The sequence below is a fragment of the Ornithorhynchus anatinus genome, chromosome 11 (genome assembly GCF_004115215.2).
Source record: "Ornithorhynchus anatinus isolate Pmale09 chromosome 11, mOrnAna1.pri.v4, whole genome shotgun sequence".
NCBI lineage: Eukaryota > Metazoa > Chordata > Mammalia > Monotremata > Ornithorhynchidae > Ornithorhynchus > Ornithorhynchus anatinus.
This window is the reverse complement of record NC_041738.1, coordinates 21,906,084-21,923,277: the sequence shown is the minus strand read 5'-3', so window position 1 is coordinate 21,923,277 and position 17,194 is coordinate 21,906,084. Positions and strand designations below refer to the sequence as shown.

Here is a 17,194-nt window from a genome sequence, read left to right as displayed (position 1 = left end):
GAGAAGGAAGATTCAGGCCAGTGGCAGAATGTGGTTGAGGGGTTGGCGGTGAGCTAGATGAGACTGAGCTGCAATAATAATAATAATAATAATGTTGGTATTTGTTAAGCGCTTACTAGGTGCCAAGCATTGTTCTAAGCGCTGGGGTAGACACAGGGGAATCAGGATGTCCCACGTGGGGCTCACAGTCTTCATCCCCATTTTACAGATGAGGTAACTGAGGCACAGAGAAGTGAAGTGACTTGCCCACAGTCACACAGCTGACAAGTGGCAGAGCCGGGATTCGAACTCATGACCTCTGACTCCAAAGCCCATGCTCTTTCCACTGAGCCACGCTGCTTCTCTAACTAGGTTGGTGTTGGAGGAGTGAAGTGAGCATATTGTACTGTAGTAGGAAATCAATTAGGTAAGATAGGAGGGGGAGAGGTGATTGAGGGTTTAAAAGCTAATGTTAAGGAGTTTGTGTTTCACACCATGGTGGATAGGTGACCACTGTAGGTTCTTGAGGAGTAGGGAAAAATGGACTGAATGGTTTTGTAGAAGAATGATCCGGGCAGCAAAGTGAAGTTTGGACTGGAGTAGACAGAGAACAGAAGAAGGGAGGTCAGCAAGGAGGCAGATACAATAGTCAAGGCAGGATAGGTTAAGTGTTTCGATTAGCGAAGCAGCAGTTTGGATGGAGAGGAAAGGGAAGATTTTAGCAGTGTTGTGTCAAGAAGTCGCTTAGAAGTGAGGGGGTCTATTGGGTGTGAGCCAGAGTGGTGGGTTATCAGGGCTGTAGGATTTCCACAGAAATTAGGGTGTCTGTGGTGATGGCTTTTGGGTGCCCCTTTTTGCTGTTCCCTGCTCTGTTTTGAATAATCTCCTGGGCCAATCCCTAGGCTCTGAGCAAGGCACAGTCTTCTCTGCCCTCTGCACCACAGGATGCTCCAGTCAGATGCTCCCTAAGTTGGGCCTCACCTGCTCTGATGGGCACAGCTGCAGCCCTCGCTCTTTGATCCTTTCTTGGGGTGACCCCATTCATCCTGGGCTTTGGATTGCACAGAAAGACTGCCTTTAGGACACTTGGTCCTGGTTCACTTAGGAAAGAGGGTCTGGTCTTGTCCACAGAGCTGCAGGCTCCTTGAAGTCGGCTGGGTCCCGGCCATTTACGGGGGAATGAAAGGCATCACTTATCTCCTTGAAACAGCCTGCCTTGGAGTACCTGTGGCTTAATTAACTCGGTTTGATCGAACCCGCAGGGGTTCGAGCTCTGTAAAATAATGTTTTAAGAGCAAGATGAATTGGGAGAGGTCGACTGGCCTGAGAGAGGAGTGGGGGAGTCGGGAAGATTTTGAGCTGAAAACCCAGACATTCACAAGCCTGCTCATGAGGTACCAGTGATGGACCAGACCTGAAGACAGACTTGCAAGAAGCATTGTAATACCCACCACCTCGGCAGTTCTCTGGTAATAGGTGGATTCCGACTTATGCACATATCCTTATACTCTGCTGCTTCTCCATTCTGTAATGAGTTTTAATGCCTCCCTCTCTTACTAGATCCTCAGCTTCTTCAGAGCAGCAATCATTTCTACTAACTATTGCACTTTTCCAAGTACGTGACACAGTGCTCTGCAAACTGTAAAGTCATCAATCAATTGAATTTATTGAGCACTTACTCTGTGCAGAGCACTTTATGGTGCACTTGGGAGAGTACAATGTAACAGAGTTGGTAGACCCATTCCCTGCCCACAGTGAGCTCGCAGTCACAAGGGGGAGACAGACATTAATATAAATAAATAAATTATGGATATAGGCATAAGTGCTATGGAGCTTAAGGAGAGGTGAATGAAGGAAGCAAATCCTGGTGCAAAGGTGACACCGAGAGAGTGAGAGAAGAGGAAATGAGAGATTAGTCAGGGAAGGCATCTTGGAGGATATGTGCTTTCAATAAAGGTTTGAAGGTGGAGAGAGTAATTCTTGGTCGGATATGAAGAGGGAGGAAGTTCCAGGCCAGAAGAAAGATGTGGGTGAGAGGTTGGTGAGAAGTTAAGGTACAGTGAGTAGGTTGGCATTAAAGGAGCTCAGTGTGCCGGCTGGGTTGTAATAGGAGAGCAGTGAGGAAAGGTAGGAGGGGCAGGGTGATTGAATGCTTTAAACCCGAAGGTAAAGAGTTCCTATTTGATGCAGAGATAAATGGGCAACCACTGGAAGTTCTTGAGGAGTGGGGAAATATTGGCTGAATGTTTTTGTAGAAAAATTCAATACTATTTATTGAGTGCTTACTATGTGCAGAGCACTGTTCTAAGTGCTTGGAATGTACAAATTGGCAATAGATAGGGACAGTCCCTGCCCATTGATGGGCTTACAGTCTAATCGACGGGCTTACAGTAATGATCTAAGCAGCAGAGGGAAATATGGTCTGGAGCAGAGAGAGACAGGAGACAGGGAGTTCACCAAGGATGCTGGTAACAGTAATCAAGGTGGTATATAGGGTAAGTGATTGAATTAACATTGCAGCCGTTTGGATGGAGTTGAAGGGGCAAATATTAGCCATATTGTGAAGGTTGAATGGACAGGATTTAGTAATGGATTGAATATGTGGGTTGAATGAAAGAGATGAGTCAAGAGTAATGTCAAGATTATGGGCTTGTGAGACAGGAAGGATGGTGGGGCTGTCTACAGTGACTGGAAAATGGGAGGCAGACAAGTTTTGGGTGGGAAGATGAGAAGTTATGTTTTGGACATGTTAAGTTTGAGGTAATGAGAGTACATCCAGAAAGAGATGTTTTGAAGGCAGAACAAACTGTGAGACTGCAGTGAGGAAGAGAGAGCAGGGCAGGAGATGTAGATTTAGGAATATTCCACATACAGGTGGTATTCGAAGACCTGGGAGCGAATGAGTTCTCCAAGGGAGTGAGTGTAGATGGACAATAGAAGCCTTGAAAAACTCCCACAGAGGGTGGGAGGCAGAGGAGGAGCCCATAAAAGAGACTGAAGATTAACCAATGAGATAGTAGGAGAACTAGGAAAGGACGGTGTAAATGAAGCCGAGTTTGGATAGTATTTCCAGAAGAAGGGGGTGATAGTGTCGAAGGCAGCTGAGAGGTCAAGGAGGATTAGGATGGAGTGGAAGCCAGTGGATTTGGCAAGAAAGAAATCATTTATGACCTTTAAAGAGGGCAGTTTCTGTGCAGTGAAGGGTATGGAAACCAGATTAGAGGAGATCAAGGAGAGAACTGGAGGAGAGGAACTTGAGGCAATGGGTTTAGACCATTTGCACAAGGAGTTTGGAGAAGAATGGTAGGAGGGAGATGGGGTGATAACTGGAGGGAGCTGTGGGATCAAGGGAGGGTTGTTTTTTAAGGATAGGGGAGACCTGGGTATGTTTGAAAGTGGCAAATTCTCAATATATATTTTATTGATTGACTGGTTTCACTGCTTTTAAATGGTGAAAACCTTTCTAACCCCTACTCCTGGAGTGGAGCTTGATTGTGGTCCCAAGCACTGGGCATCTTTTCTGGGGATCAGTGACTCCTTGCTCCAGAGCTATTGCTCTGTCCTCCCAGGCAAAACTTCCAACTTGGCCTGGGCACCCTCAGAAACCTATCTACTGCCATCTCACCATCACCCCATGCCACCCGCGGTCCCACCTCCCTGACTCCACCCAGGGCCAGCTGCATCCAGAGAACCAAGCTTTAAAAAATAAGGCTGCAAGACCCTGGAGACGTCATCATCAACCCTCATTTGCTGAATTTTGGCAGTGAGGTAGTTTGGGGGTACATTGCCTCAACTTTACCCAGCCCCATAGGAAAAAGGGCTTGGTGTGAAAATGGAAAAGGGAAAGGACTGTTAACCCATTGGCTGAGATTTGGGGGCAGGGGTTGGGGGAGAAGGGGACAAGTAGTCACTGCTGGAAGATTGCCTGGGTGACAAGAGTGGGGGGTGGGTCCAGGCTGGAGCAGGCCTGCTCAGAGACAATAGCTCTGGTCAGTGAACAGCTGAGGCTGCCCACAAGGCCTGAGATGCCACCTCAGAGCTGGATGTTGGAGGTATGGGGTCCAGGGGAGGCAGGACAGGGAAGGAGGAGCAAAGTTGATGAGGGCCATTGCCAGAGCAGCAACAGATAGCAGCCCCGGCCACCGCTCGCCCCATGGCCTGAGCCTGTGGTAGCACTGAAGTGACCCTGCTGGTCTGATTCAGACACTGACTTTCCCAAGCCCACCCACCCCTGCCTTACCTTGTGACCTCTAAGCCCTCTCCCTTCCTCAGTTTCTCCAGCTCAATACCTTTGTTCAACCTTAAAATGAGGTTGAAAATAAGAAAATAAGAGAAGGACATCTCGTCTGAGAACATATTTCCCAGCATACCCCTCCACACATTGGTCCTTGCCTCCACTCCCCTTCCCAGCCATCTCTCTCTGCTCCATCTGGCCAAGGGAACACTCATTGTCAAACGAAAACACCCTCCCAGTTTCCCCAAGCAAGTCCACCCTGGGAAACCACTGAGGAAGAGAAGGGAGAAGCAGACTTAGTATTTCATTTATTTTAGGGCTGCTGCCTGGTTTCTTTTCCCTTAGTCTGATTTCTGGACCCTTGTGTGTACTACTTGGTAGCTGCAGGACCTGAGTCACTAGGGATAATCATGAATGTTCAAGCCTCAGTAGATCTTGCAGAACCTTGGATGAGGAGATTCAATGGTGAACTATCACCCTGGCCCCGGCCCTAGCCCTGTCTCCAAGTCATCCTTTGCAAATGGGCCTTAGGGGGGCCATTTACCACTCTGCTGGGGAGTTCAAGGCACCTGCTCTGGATCTGAGGGTAGGTGGGCAGGCATTTCTTTGTTGTCCCATAGACACTAGCCTTCACCTGCTGCTGCCATTGGCTCACACTGTCTCATCTCCCTGCCAAGGGGAAATCCTCCCTCCCCCCAGACCCTCACATCCCTCCAGCCCCACATGGGAAGGAGGCATGTAGAAATGTGTTGGGCTGGAGGGATGTGAGGGTCTGGCTACTGTGGGTAATCAAGACTATCACTGTCAGCCCTTACAAAATTGAATTTTATCAGCTGGTGCAAACCCCAAACTGAAACTTTGGAGGGAAATTTGACAGTCTTTTCAATCCCTTTATCAAAGCGTTTGCAGATCAAAGCAAGGAAAACAATGATGCACTTGGAATACTGAATGCTCATTTGCACCAGGAGCTTTTTAATAAATAAAAAGCTGGAGAGAAATGGGAGCAGGCCTCTGAGCTCCAATCGGCTAAGTTTCATATCCAGGCTATTGACTGACAGCTCTTTATCACAGTAATTAGAATGGATTGTTCCTAAATCCCCTTTTCAATTTGCCTTTTCTCTTCAGAACCAACCTGTCCTTCCTCTTGCCTCCTTTTCTCAGTTTGATCTCAGGCCTAATAAATCTCTTTGTGATTGGTCCAGTCTCTGGTGTGAGACACTACATGGAGTTGACTCATAGGTTCCCAGGAGCTTGCTTGGGGATATTGTTCCCTTCTGAGTCCTGGTCTATAGGGCCTCTGCAGAGCTGCCAGTCCAGTAGTGCCCATTCATGCCAAGTAGTCTATTGTTTGACCTTGCAAGGGCTTCTACAGTTCATATGATCCTGGCCCCTACCTCTATGTCTAACTCCCACCCCTCAACCAAGTACTTGCCACCTATTCATAAAAAAATAAAAAAATCAGGACTGGAGACTCCACCTCTCCCCTGGATGGCCTCTTCCACAGTTTAATCACCCTGATGATCAGAACATTCTCCCTTTGAGATTACCACACTGTCTCTTGCTGCACTTAAACAGGAGACAAACTCTCCTGCAGAGAGTTGGGGACAATATAATCACCCCTCAGCTTTCACTTCTCTAGGCTAAAGACCATGGTTCCTTCCCCCTTTTCTCCCAGAACCTCTTTTCTGTCTTCCTATAATGAGGGCTTGGAAGGTGGTGGTGGTGGTATGTGTGTGGAGGGGTTGGGGGTGGAGGTGGAGGAGGCAGCCTTCCATTCCTTGCCTGGAGCCTGAGGAGAAAGACCTGCTAAAGAGTTATTGGAATGTCAGCTCCTTGCAGGCCCGGGTTGTGCCTTTTATCTCTATTGTACTCTTCAAAGCACAATAGAGGCTCAAAGAGTAATAATAGTTAATATTCACAGTATTTAAGCGCTTATTATGGGCCAAAGTACTACCCCTCCCTTCCAGATTGGTGGATTGCCCTGCCAGGTTTAGAGTCCCTGGAGGCATCCTCAACTCCTGTCTCCTCTCCTCAGCAGCTGCAGGACACGCCAGGCACTCTTCCAGCTCACGAGTCCAGCTACACGTGCTGGGGCACATGGGCTGACACACGTGATGACATTCAACCAAAACAGTACTTCCCATTCCTCCTGAGCCAATCTGGACTTGGAAGGCCCACGTTCCAGCTGGCTCCGGGGAACATGGGCCACAAACAGTGCAAATTGGTGTCATAGAGAATGAAAGCAGCAGCTGGGCCAGTGTAGACCTCATCCCCTATCCCTTTTGTGGCAAATCAGTGGTAGATACTTCTTGAGGCCACCCTTCCAGTGTATCTGGGCAATCACTCAACTCATCAATCAGTGGAATTTATTGAGCAGTTCCTGAGTGTAGCATCAATCAATGGTATCTAATGAGCGCTGTGTACAGAGAACCATAAGCACTAAGCACTTGGGAGAATACAATACAGTAGAATTAGCATATTCTTGCTCCTAACAAGCTTACAGTCTAGGGGGACGATACTCACCCCAGCCCCACAGTACTTAAATCCATATCCTTATAATCTATTTCCCCTATCTGAAAGTGATTTATTTGTAATATATTGTCAAGCATTGTTCTAAGCACTAAGATAGATACTAATCATTCAGGCTGGGGATAGTCCCTGTCCCAAATGGGGCTTGCATTCTTAATCCCTGTTTTACAGATGAGATAACTGAGGCCCAGAGAAGTTAAGTGACCTGCCCAAGGTCAAACAGCAGACACGTGGCAGAGCTAGGATTAGAACCCAGGTCCTTCTGACTCACAGGCCCATGCTCTATCCACTAAGAGAAGCTGCTGCTAGACAGGATCTTTGCCTACAAGGAGTTTACAGTCTACAAGGCAGAGATTAAAATAAATTACAGATAGGGGAAATAGTAGACTTATAAGGATATGGACTTAAGTGTTATGGGGCTGGGGTGACTATTGTCCCTCTAGACTGTAAACTTATTATGGGCAGGGAACACGTTAATTCTATTGTATTCTACTCTCCAGAGTGCATAGTACGATGCTCTGTCCATAGGCGCTCAATTAATACCATGAATTGATTGATTATGGGATAGACAGCCAAGTGCATAGTCAACCTAGAGGGGCCGTTGCTGAACCTTCTCCTCCAGGACCCCACACCCAGCCCTGCGGGTGACAGATCCTATTGATGGATACTTACGGGTGTTTCCTTGATGACAGACTGATGGAAGCCCTCAAATGTCTTTGGGCCTATGGGACTGACACGAAAATTTCAGCCAGATAATGGCTTCTCCTTAACCTCGCCGCCACATTCTCCTTTGCTACTGTGGGGCTATTTCTAACTAAACTGCAAGGGAAAAGTTGTGTTTGTGTGTGTGTGTGTGTGTATGTGTATGTAACTGAAGCCATTCTGTGGATTCTCTTGCCACAGTCTTTGGTCTAGCACCAGAAGGGTGAGGTGGAGGAAAGTGAGACTTATGCATGGGCTTAGCCATTTAGTCTCTTAAGGAATCTCCAGACAGACTTTTTCCATCTCTCCATCTCCCAGTCGCCAACAACATAATCACTTTCTCTATCATCATCATCACTACTGACCAAGTACCTACCTTCTGGGAGCTGAGCAGTATACTGAGTGTCTGGAAGCATTCAATGAAAGAAACCATGGAGGAAGGAAGGAAGGAGGGACAGATGGAAGGAAGGAAGGGAGGAAGGGGGAGGAATGGACAGAGGGGAGGAGTGGGGAGGAAATGGGGAGGGAAGGGGAGGAAGAGAGACAGAGGGAGGGAGGGACTGAGGGAAGGATGGGTAGACCGATTTAGCTTTGTTTTCATCTCAACTGTCAAGGCCAGTTTCAAGTTTGGGATGCAGGAGGCCACCAGCCACATGGGTTAATAGTCTTTAATCATTGTTAGCTGACTCTGTCTTTGCAGCAGGTTCCAGATTCCACAGTAATCCTATTGTGGCATCAGCCTGGCCACCAGGCACCAAGCTATTGGTTTAGTACCAGGGAGTCCTGGCTCAAGGCCCACTCTCTACCCATCTGATCTCAAGAACAAGTGTCTTTAGCAAAACCTGGTAGGGGCTGGTGCCCCAGGCAGAGAAGGGCAGAGACCCCTGCATTAAACCTGTCCCAAATCCATGTGGAAAGACTCAGTGTCCCTAGCCAGCCTAGATGCTAGAGTGGACTTGCAGTGCTCTGTCAGTGAGGCTCAGGGAAATTACGTCCATGCTTGTCTGTAATAAGCTCGGGAAATGGTGAGTTTCAATTACTTACATGTTCCCTGAAGCTGAAACAATTGCTATTATCCCACATGATATTGCTTGACCTACATTTTTACTTGAAAGCCTTCAGCTAATAATTGGTCTGAGTGTTATAAATGTTAAATTATAAATAAACACTTCGCCATCCCAGAAATTAGAATAGAGTTTCCAAGAAGCCCTCCCTTCTCTCCTTCCCTGCGTTCCCCCCCCTTCCCCCCATTTACTTTTATTTGATGTTTGGGTTTGGAATTGGGAAGGTGGTGGTTCTGGAGAAATGGGCGGGGAGAGAAGGCGTTCAGAAGTAATGAGGTCAATGGGCATTTTCCTGGAGAATGACAGGCACCCAATGTGGGTGGGGGGTTCGGGGCCATCTGGACGAAAAGGGTCAAATTATCCATTGGCAGCAATTAAGCCGTCCCATGTGGGGATAATCTTGGCTCCGCCAGAACAGCTGCCAACTTGGAGAGATTAGTAAACCAAAGCACTCGCCAGAAGGCGCCCGGGAGGTCAGTTCTCTGGACACCTGGCATTCGTGATGTTTGCTGGCTCTTTTTCTGGGGGCCCATCTGTGCTCCCCATCCACCTGAGCACCCTTTCTCAGAGGAAAGTTCCATTGGAATGAAAACTTGAAAATCCAGGGGCCGAGGCTCAGGTATCTCTGCTCTGTCACTGCAGCAAGGATGAGGGCTCTCTGAAACTGTTGCTTAGGCAGCAAGAGCAGGCAGGGCCATGCCTAGGAGAGTGCTGGGTATGGAGACTCTAGGTCCAGGTCAAATGTGTCGGGGCTGACAGGCATGATGACAATGCATATTATTTTGTATTTGTGCAGCAAGCCTGCCCTAGCCCAAGGCATTCCTCTTGGGGTAGCCCTGACCTCTTTCGCTGCTCCAGAATGGTTCCGTTGCATTCTCAGGTCTCTGAGAACACTGCTTCCATGTCTAGGCCTTGGACCCCAGCAGCAGAGACTGAGGAGGACACTGGACACTGATAATAGAAATTCCAGATATAAAATTTTCCAGTGCCTTGTCTGTATTGGATGGGGAACATATCAGATTATCCTGTCCAAAACCACTTGACTGGTCATCCCAGTCTGATCAGAAACCAATCTTTCTGCACACCGTTCACTGCATCGTGTGGGGGCCGGGGATAGTGGAGCTGAATCACATGTGGCCCAAAGTCTCCTTCCGGCCCAGACTCCTGGTTCTGCAACTGCCCCATGCTCCTGCCAGAAGACGAGTACTGGAAGATTCCCTTCACATCAGTTTGAACCCTGGGGAGGCTGCCAGAGGGTTTGTGACTAAAGACTTATTGCCTGGAACAGTGGGGACCCTGGGGACTCCCACATCTAAGAACCATTCTGTAACTTGTCTTGACATTATCGCCTGGGTTTATTGACTCTGTTTTTGGTCAGTGTTCACATTCCATTCTTGTCTTATTCTGTCTACCCCCACCACAGACCTAGCTTGGGACAGGGACTATAGCTAATCTGAATCTACCCCAATGCTTAGCACAGTTCTATTTACATAGTGAGCATCTAATTAATACCATAACTAACCACTTATCTCCATTCTGCCAAGGCCCTCAAGGGGCAGAAAGGGGTGGAGGGTGGCAGCCTGGAGAGCTCTGGGGAGGACTGGCAGGAGAGCTGGGAGAGATCTGGCCAGGAAAAGTGAGGCAAGGCTGGAAAAATCCAATTCTTCTGTCCTGCTTCCTTTCTTTTTCCAAACCTTCCAGGTTCAACTCTGTTTTCCACTCCCACTTCCTACCTGGGGTTTCTTGGTCTTTACCCCTCTCCACTGACTATCACTGTTGTTTGTCAGCACCTTTACAGTCATACCTTTAGTAATGCATAATTTATTCCATGGATTATAATACAGGGTAGTCTATAAAACATAATGTATTGAGAGGATTACATATCACCTACATCCTAGCTACTTAAACTCCAAGCACTGCCATTTTCCCATCTTTATTATGGGAGTCAGGAGGCTGCATTCTAAACCCAGCCACACTACTTGCCTGTTGGGCAACTTTGGCCAAGGCATTGAATTGAACAATCGCAAGCACTTAATACAGTGCTTTGCACATAGTAAGCACTCAATAAATATGATCGGTTGATTCTCTATAACTCAGTTTCTTTATTTGTAAAATGGGATTCTCCCTCCCCTTACACTGTGATGCTCATGTGGGACAGGGACAGAGTCCGATCTGATTATCCTATGTTTAACTCAGTGTATAGTACAGTGTTCGGCATATAATAAACATTTATCAAATACCATGGTTTATTATCATTGTTATTGAAATCAATCTGTAAAAAGAGAAGCAGTATGTCCCAGTGGAAAGAGCATGGACCTGGAAGTCAGCAGACTTCTAATCTTAGGTCTGACAGTTGCTTGCTGTGTGACCTAGGGCAAGTCCCTTAATTCCTCTATGCCTCGGTTTCCTCATCTATAAAATGGGATTAAATACCTTTTCTCCCTCCTACTTAGATTGTGAGCCTCATGTGGGACAGGGACTGTGTTCAACCTGATTAGCTTGTGTCTACACCAGCACTTAGAACAGAACTCCTCATCTTCCCACCCAAATTCTGCCCTTCCCCTGACATTCTTGTCACTGTATACAGCAACACCATCCTTTCTGTCTCACAAGCCTGTGCCCTTGACATTATCCATGGCTCATCTCTCTTATTCAACCCAAATAATAAAAATAATGATAATAATAATATCTGTCAAGCACTTGTTATGTTTCAAGCACTGTACTAAGTACTGGGGTAGATACAAGATAATCAGGTTCTACATGGAGCTCACAGTCAAAGTAGGAGGAAGAACAGGTAGTGGATCCCCATTTTGCAGATGAGGAAACTAAACCATAGAGAAGTTAAGTGAATTGCCCAAGGTTACACAGAAGACAAATGGCTGAGCCAAGATCAGTCAATCAATGACATTTACTGAGTGCTTCCTATGTGCAGGCCACTGTACTAAGCTCTTGGGGACATACAATACAACTAAGTTAGCAGACATGATCCTTGATTACAATGAGTCACCAAATCCTGTCATTTTAACCTTCACAACATCAATAAAATCCAACCTTTCTTCTCCATCCAAACTGCTGTTATGCTGATGCGAGCACTCATTTTATCCCACCTTGATTATTGCATCTGCCTCCTCATCAACCTCCCTCCATCATGCCTCTCACCACTTCAGTCCATAAGTGGCTGCCCAGATCATTTTCCTAAAAAAGTTCAGTCTGCATCTCCCCACTCCTCAAGGACCTCCAGTTGTTGCCCACCTACCTCCACACCAAACAGGAACTCCTTACCATCAGCTTTAAAGCACTCAATCACCTTGACCCCTTCTATCTTACCTCTCTGATTTCCTACTGCAACCCAGCCCACACATTTTGCTCCTCTAACACCAACCTACTAACTGTAACTCGATCATGTCTATCTCACCACCATCCCTTCACCTACATCCTCCCTCTGGCCTGGAACCCCTTCTCGGTTCATATTGAACAGACGTTCACTCTCCCCACCTTCAAAGCCTTACCTAAGGTACATCTCATCCAAGAGGCCTTGCCCAGTTAGGCCCTCATTTCTGCTTTCCCCATTCCCTTCTGTGTCAATCTTGCACTTGGATTGGCACCCATATTCACGCCTTCCTCAACCTCACGGCACTTGTGTACATAGCCGTAATGTTTTTATTTAAGATCTGTTTCCCCCTCTAGACTCTAAGCTCCTTGTGGGCAGGTTACATCTCTACCAGAAGTGTTGAATCGTACTTTCCCAATGGCTTAGTATAGTACTCTGCATACAGTAAGTGCTCAGTAAATATGACTGATGGATTGCTTGACACATAGTAAGCATTTAATAAATGCTTTTATTGTATTATCCTATTATTATGGACAATTTCAGTTGTGGAAATGATGTTTTAGCATTAGAGTCAGGGTTAGGGCTATTTTTGGTTTGGAGCCAAGATTAGAGTTATTTTAGGGTCATAGCCAGAGTAAAGACTAGAGTTCTGATTAGATTAAGGGACGGGATTAGGAGTTAGGCCTGATTGGCAACTGAACAGACAAGGCTGGGTGAACTGAACATGGGGTCACAACATTTTAGGTGTAGCCTGTGGGATGATGAACTGGGAAAGTGCAAGAAGACCTTCCTGATCACTTCTCCAATGCCAAGGGCTAGATTCTTGCCAAGGGCTAGATTCTATGACCCTCTGGACCTCCTTCACACAATCTTACATCATTGCAGATGTTGTTTTCCTTAAGATCGCTTTGGTTCAGGCAACTTCTGACAAATGCCAGTTCAGATAATATGGTTGCTAGTTTACTTTTTGTTTTATTATATTTTCCCCCAAAATGTTTTTATTAATAATAATAATTTTGGTACTTGTTAAGCTCTTTCCATTTGCCAGGCACTCATGATTTAGTGGATAGAGCATGGGTCTGGGAGTCAGAAGGTCATGGGTTCTAATACTGTCTCCACCACTTGTCTGCTGTGTGACTTTGGGCAAGTCACTTCACTCTTTGGGTCTCAGATACCTCTTCTGTAAAATGGAGATTAAGACTGTGAGCCCCACTTGGGACAGGGACTGAGCCAAACTCGATTTGCTTCTATCCATTCCAGTGCTTAGTATAGTGCCTTGCACAAAGTAAGCACTTAACAAATGCCATCATCGTCATTATTATTACTAAGTGCTGAAGTGAATACAAGCGAATCAGGTTGGACACAGTGCCTGTCTCAAATGGGGCTCACAGTCTCATTCCCCATTTTATAGATGTGGTAATTGAGGAACAGAGAAGTCAAGTGACTTGTCTACAGACAAATGGCAGATTAGAACGCATGACCTTCTGAATCCCAGGACTGTGCTCTATCCACTAGGTAATGCCATATGGGTGTTTAAGGAATGACTTTCGTAGTAGTAATAGTCTTTATTAGGCATCAACTGAGTACAGAGGACAGCTTTGTGAGCCTGAGCACTGGGAAAGAAGTATGTGGGTGAGGTAGAGTTATGTCGATTAGTAAAGACGTTCAGAAAGACACTCAGAACGGCCACACTGGAAGGATGGAAAGGGAGAACTCTAGCACTGGACTTACCCTTCATCCTCCATGGAGAGTGAAGCTTTTACCAATGGTCTGATCTTGGTTTGAAACAAACTAAGCTTGTCTCCTCAGGAGAGTGGATTTAGAAGCAAATTCCCCACGGTTTATAGTTTTAAAAATCTCTTTGATCTCTTGACTTGCTCTTTTTTATCTTTTTTTGTGATTAAGATTTTGAGGGGGAAAAATAACCGTCAAAACAGACATGCTTTAGAGCAGGGTGAGTGAACAAAGGCAGGGATCTTTCTGAACTCTTTTAAATGACTGTCAGCTTAAATGCAGCCTGGTGACTGGAGACAAGGTTGGGTTTCAGGCTTCCCTGAACCTAAGTCCCAATTGTTATATTTTTTTTTTACATTCTTTTGCAATCCTAAGGTGACCCTGTGGTCTGTCAGAATGGGGAAATGGGAATAATAGCTCCAATATTGCTTAAAGGTGTCAATAAGACAAACCATGTACTTATTTAATTAGTGGACTGCAGATTGTCCAGAAATCTTTCAATTAATCAATAAATCAGTTGTATTTATTGAGCATATCTAGTTTGGAGAGAAAGAAAAGAAAGAGATTGAGAAGCGAGAGCAGGAGAGAGAGAGAAAGGGAGACACAGAGAGAGAGCCCTGTGCTAATTACTTGGGAGAGTACAAAGAGTTTATGATCTAACGGACAGACAGATGGCTAGAAAGATGGGTAGGTGAATGGTTAAGTGTTTAAAGGTTGGACTCTCCCTTTGGTTTTGAGACTTCAAGACAGAGTATCTGGTTGAAGGTATATCGTAGTGCTTGTTGCTTGTGCAAGCCACTCAGCCTCTCCCTTCTCTGCCCATCATGTTTCTGCTAGGGCACAGATTTCAGTGAGAGAGAAGGTGGGCAAGTGATCAATAAATTACCTAGGGCACACAATGTTTTTTTTAATAGGCAAAACCCATTTACAGCTAAATTGACTGCTGTATAATGCCAATTCTGAGCCGTGGCTCAATGACCCAGAAGGTGTTGGCCTTGCTAGCCTTGGTGGATTTCATTGCCCACTTTAGCCAGATGTTTTTCAGGATTTCTTCCAGGGTTGCCAATCTTGCTGAATGCTCTATGCACTTCTTTGGTCAGAAACCTTCATCACTGATAGCCAAGCTCTAACAACAGAGCAGAGTCTAGAACCCAGTAAGTGACCCTTTTTTGAAAATTCCGGTTGAAATTATATGCTATTGCAATATACATTATTATAACCCACCAATTGGCCAGGCAATCCTATCTGCAGAAATGTTTGGGGATTTGCAAGGAATAGAAGCAAGTTAATAACAATAATAATGATAATAATAATAATAATAATGTTGGTAATTGTTAAGCACTTACTAAGTGCCAAGCAGTGTTCTAAGGTCTGGGGTAGATACAAGGTAATCAGGTTGTCGCACGTAGGGCTCACAGTTTTCATCCCCATTTTACAGATGAGGTAACTGAGGCACAGAGAAATTAAGTGACTTGCCCAAAGTCACACAGCTGACAGGCAGCAGAGCCGGGATTTGAACCCGTGACCTCTGACTCCCAAGACCGGGCTCTTGCTACTAAGCCATGCTGCTTCTCTAAATGTTGGTATTTGTTAAGTGCTTACTATGTGCCAAGCACTGTTCTAAACACTAGGATAGATACAAGGTAATCAGGTTGTCCCATGTAGGGCTCACAGTGTTAATCCCAATTTACAGATGAGGTAACTGAGGCACAGAGAAGTTGTGACTTGCCCAAGGTCACACAGTTGACAAGTGACAGAGCCTCAATTACAACTCATGACCTCCGACTCCCAAGTCTGTGCTCTTTCCACTACACTATGCTGCTTTTCATCAAATTGATACTAGAGGACCTACTCCATGGGGCTCATCCTGCTTCTTATTTTGAATTTATATAGAGCCAGAAGACGTTAGTGAAGAACAGTTTCTTGAGGAAATTATTTTTCATTACAACGCCATGGCTGATATAGAAGAACACTGATGTCATTATGCCTGCTGAATGATTGCCTCATTCTCTCCTGCAAAGCCATGAGCTCATTGTGGACAGGGAATTGTCTGTTTATTGTTACATTTTATTCTCTCAAGCAGTTATTACAGTGCTCTGTACACAGTAAGTGCTCAGTAAATACAATTCAATTGAATTGAATCCAGGTCTCCTGTTTCACAAAGTCGTACTTCTGACACTGGACCAAGAGTGGGGCTCATGGTAAAGAAGCAATAAGGTCTAGTGGATAGAGCATGGACCTAGGATTCAGAAGCACCTGGGTTCTAATCCCTGCTTTGCCATTTACCTGCTGTGTGACCTTAGGCAATCACTTAACTTCTCTGTGCCTCAGTTACCTCATCTGTAAAATGGAGATTAAGACTGAACTGAGACAGGGACCGTGTCCAATCTGATTAGCTTGTATCTACCCAGAGCCCGATACCTAGCAAACACTAATGAATACCATAAAAATAGTATAACATGAAAATCGCTACAGCTGCAAAAATGTTACAGCTGGTATGATGGTCTGGGGGTATGAATCAGAGAGAAGAAAATTCAACTAGGAATGTATCCTGGAGGAGGATTTCAGGAAGAATGTGAAGAGGAGAGGCCCTTTAGTTTTCTTGAATTCACCTGCTGTCCTTGGACCCTAGGAGGGTTGCCCACTGGTTGTCAATTGGAAATGGGACCTCAAAAGTGCTGAGAGCCCCTGCTACCATTCTGGACAACCCCAACCCTCTTTCCTGCCTCTGCCATTTCCATGAGTGCCACTTGGTGAACAAGGATGAGGGAGAGGTGACACCTGTTCCCACCATCAATCAATCACTGAATGTTATTTATTGAGTGCTTCCTGTGTGCAGAGCATTATGCTAAATGTTCGGGAGAGTGCAATAGAGTTGGTAGGCACAATCCCTGCCTTCAAGGAGCTTACAGTCTAGAGGGATAGATAAACATTAAAATCAATCAGTTGTGTTTACTGAGCACTTACTATGCATTCATTCATTCAATAGTATTTATTGAGCACTTACTATGTGCAGAGCACTGTACTAAGTGCTTGGAATGTACAAATAGGCAACAGATAGAGACAGTCCCTGCCCATTGATGGGCTTACGGTCTTACTATGTGCAGATAACTGTTCTAACCACTAGAACAAGCCAGAGAAACACTGTGGATGTTAAATTCAGAAAATGGGTTTCCATGGGCAATCAATTGGTCTTTTGATGGTATTCAGTGTTTACTCTGAGATGAGCACTCTACTAAATCCTCAGTACAGTACAACAGCACCAAGGCACATCTTCCTTATCCTCAAAGAGATTACAATCTAAAGGTGGAGACAGAATAATTTACAAATAGAGGAGACAAGGGGAAGATCCAGATAACAATACAAAGGTACTGAGATTAATTGACTGAATAAATAATTATATATCTCAACTCAGATATCTTTGGACATAACTCCTGAGGAGAGGAATTAAGTACAGAACTGTTAAGGGTGACTGGTAGGTTGACATGCCTGGGTGTTGGAAATAACTTCGGAAAGTTTTCTTGGAGGAGGGTGGGATTTAAGGAGGTGTTTGAAGATTTTGTACTCTACCAAGTACTTAGTACAGTGCTTTGCACACAGTAGGAGCACAATAAATAAGAT

General features: G+C 45.5%; 1 protein-coding gene across 5 annotated transcripts in view; it reads left to right on the top strand.

Moving 5' to 3' along the window:
- The window catches only part of NTM (neurotrimin), a 1,126,386-nt gene that overhangs the window by 808,824 nt on the left and 300,368 nt on the right, over nt 1–17,194 (top strand). The window lies entirely within an intron of this gene.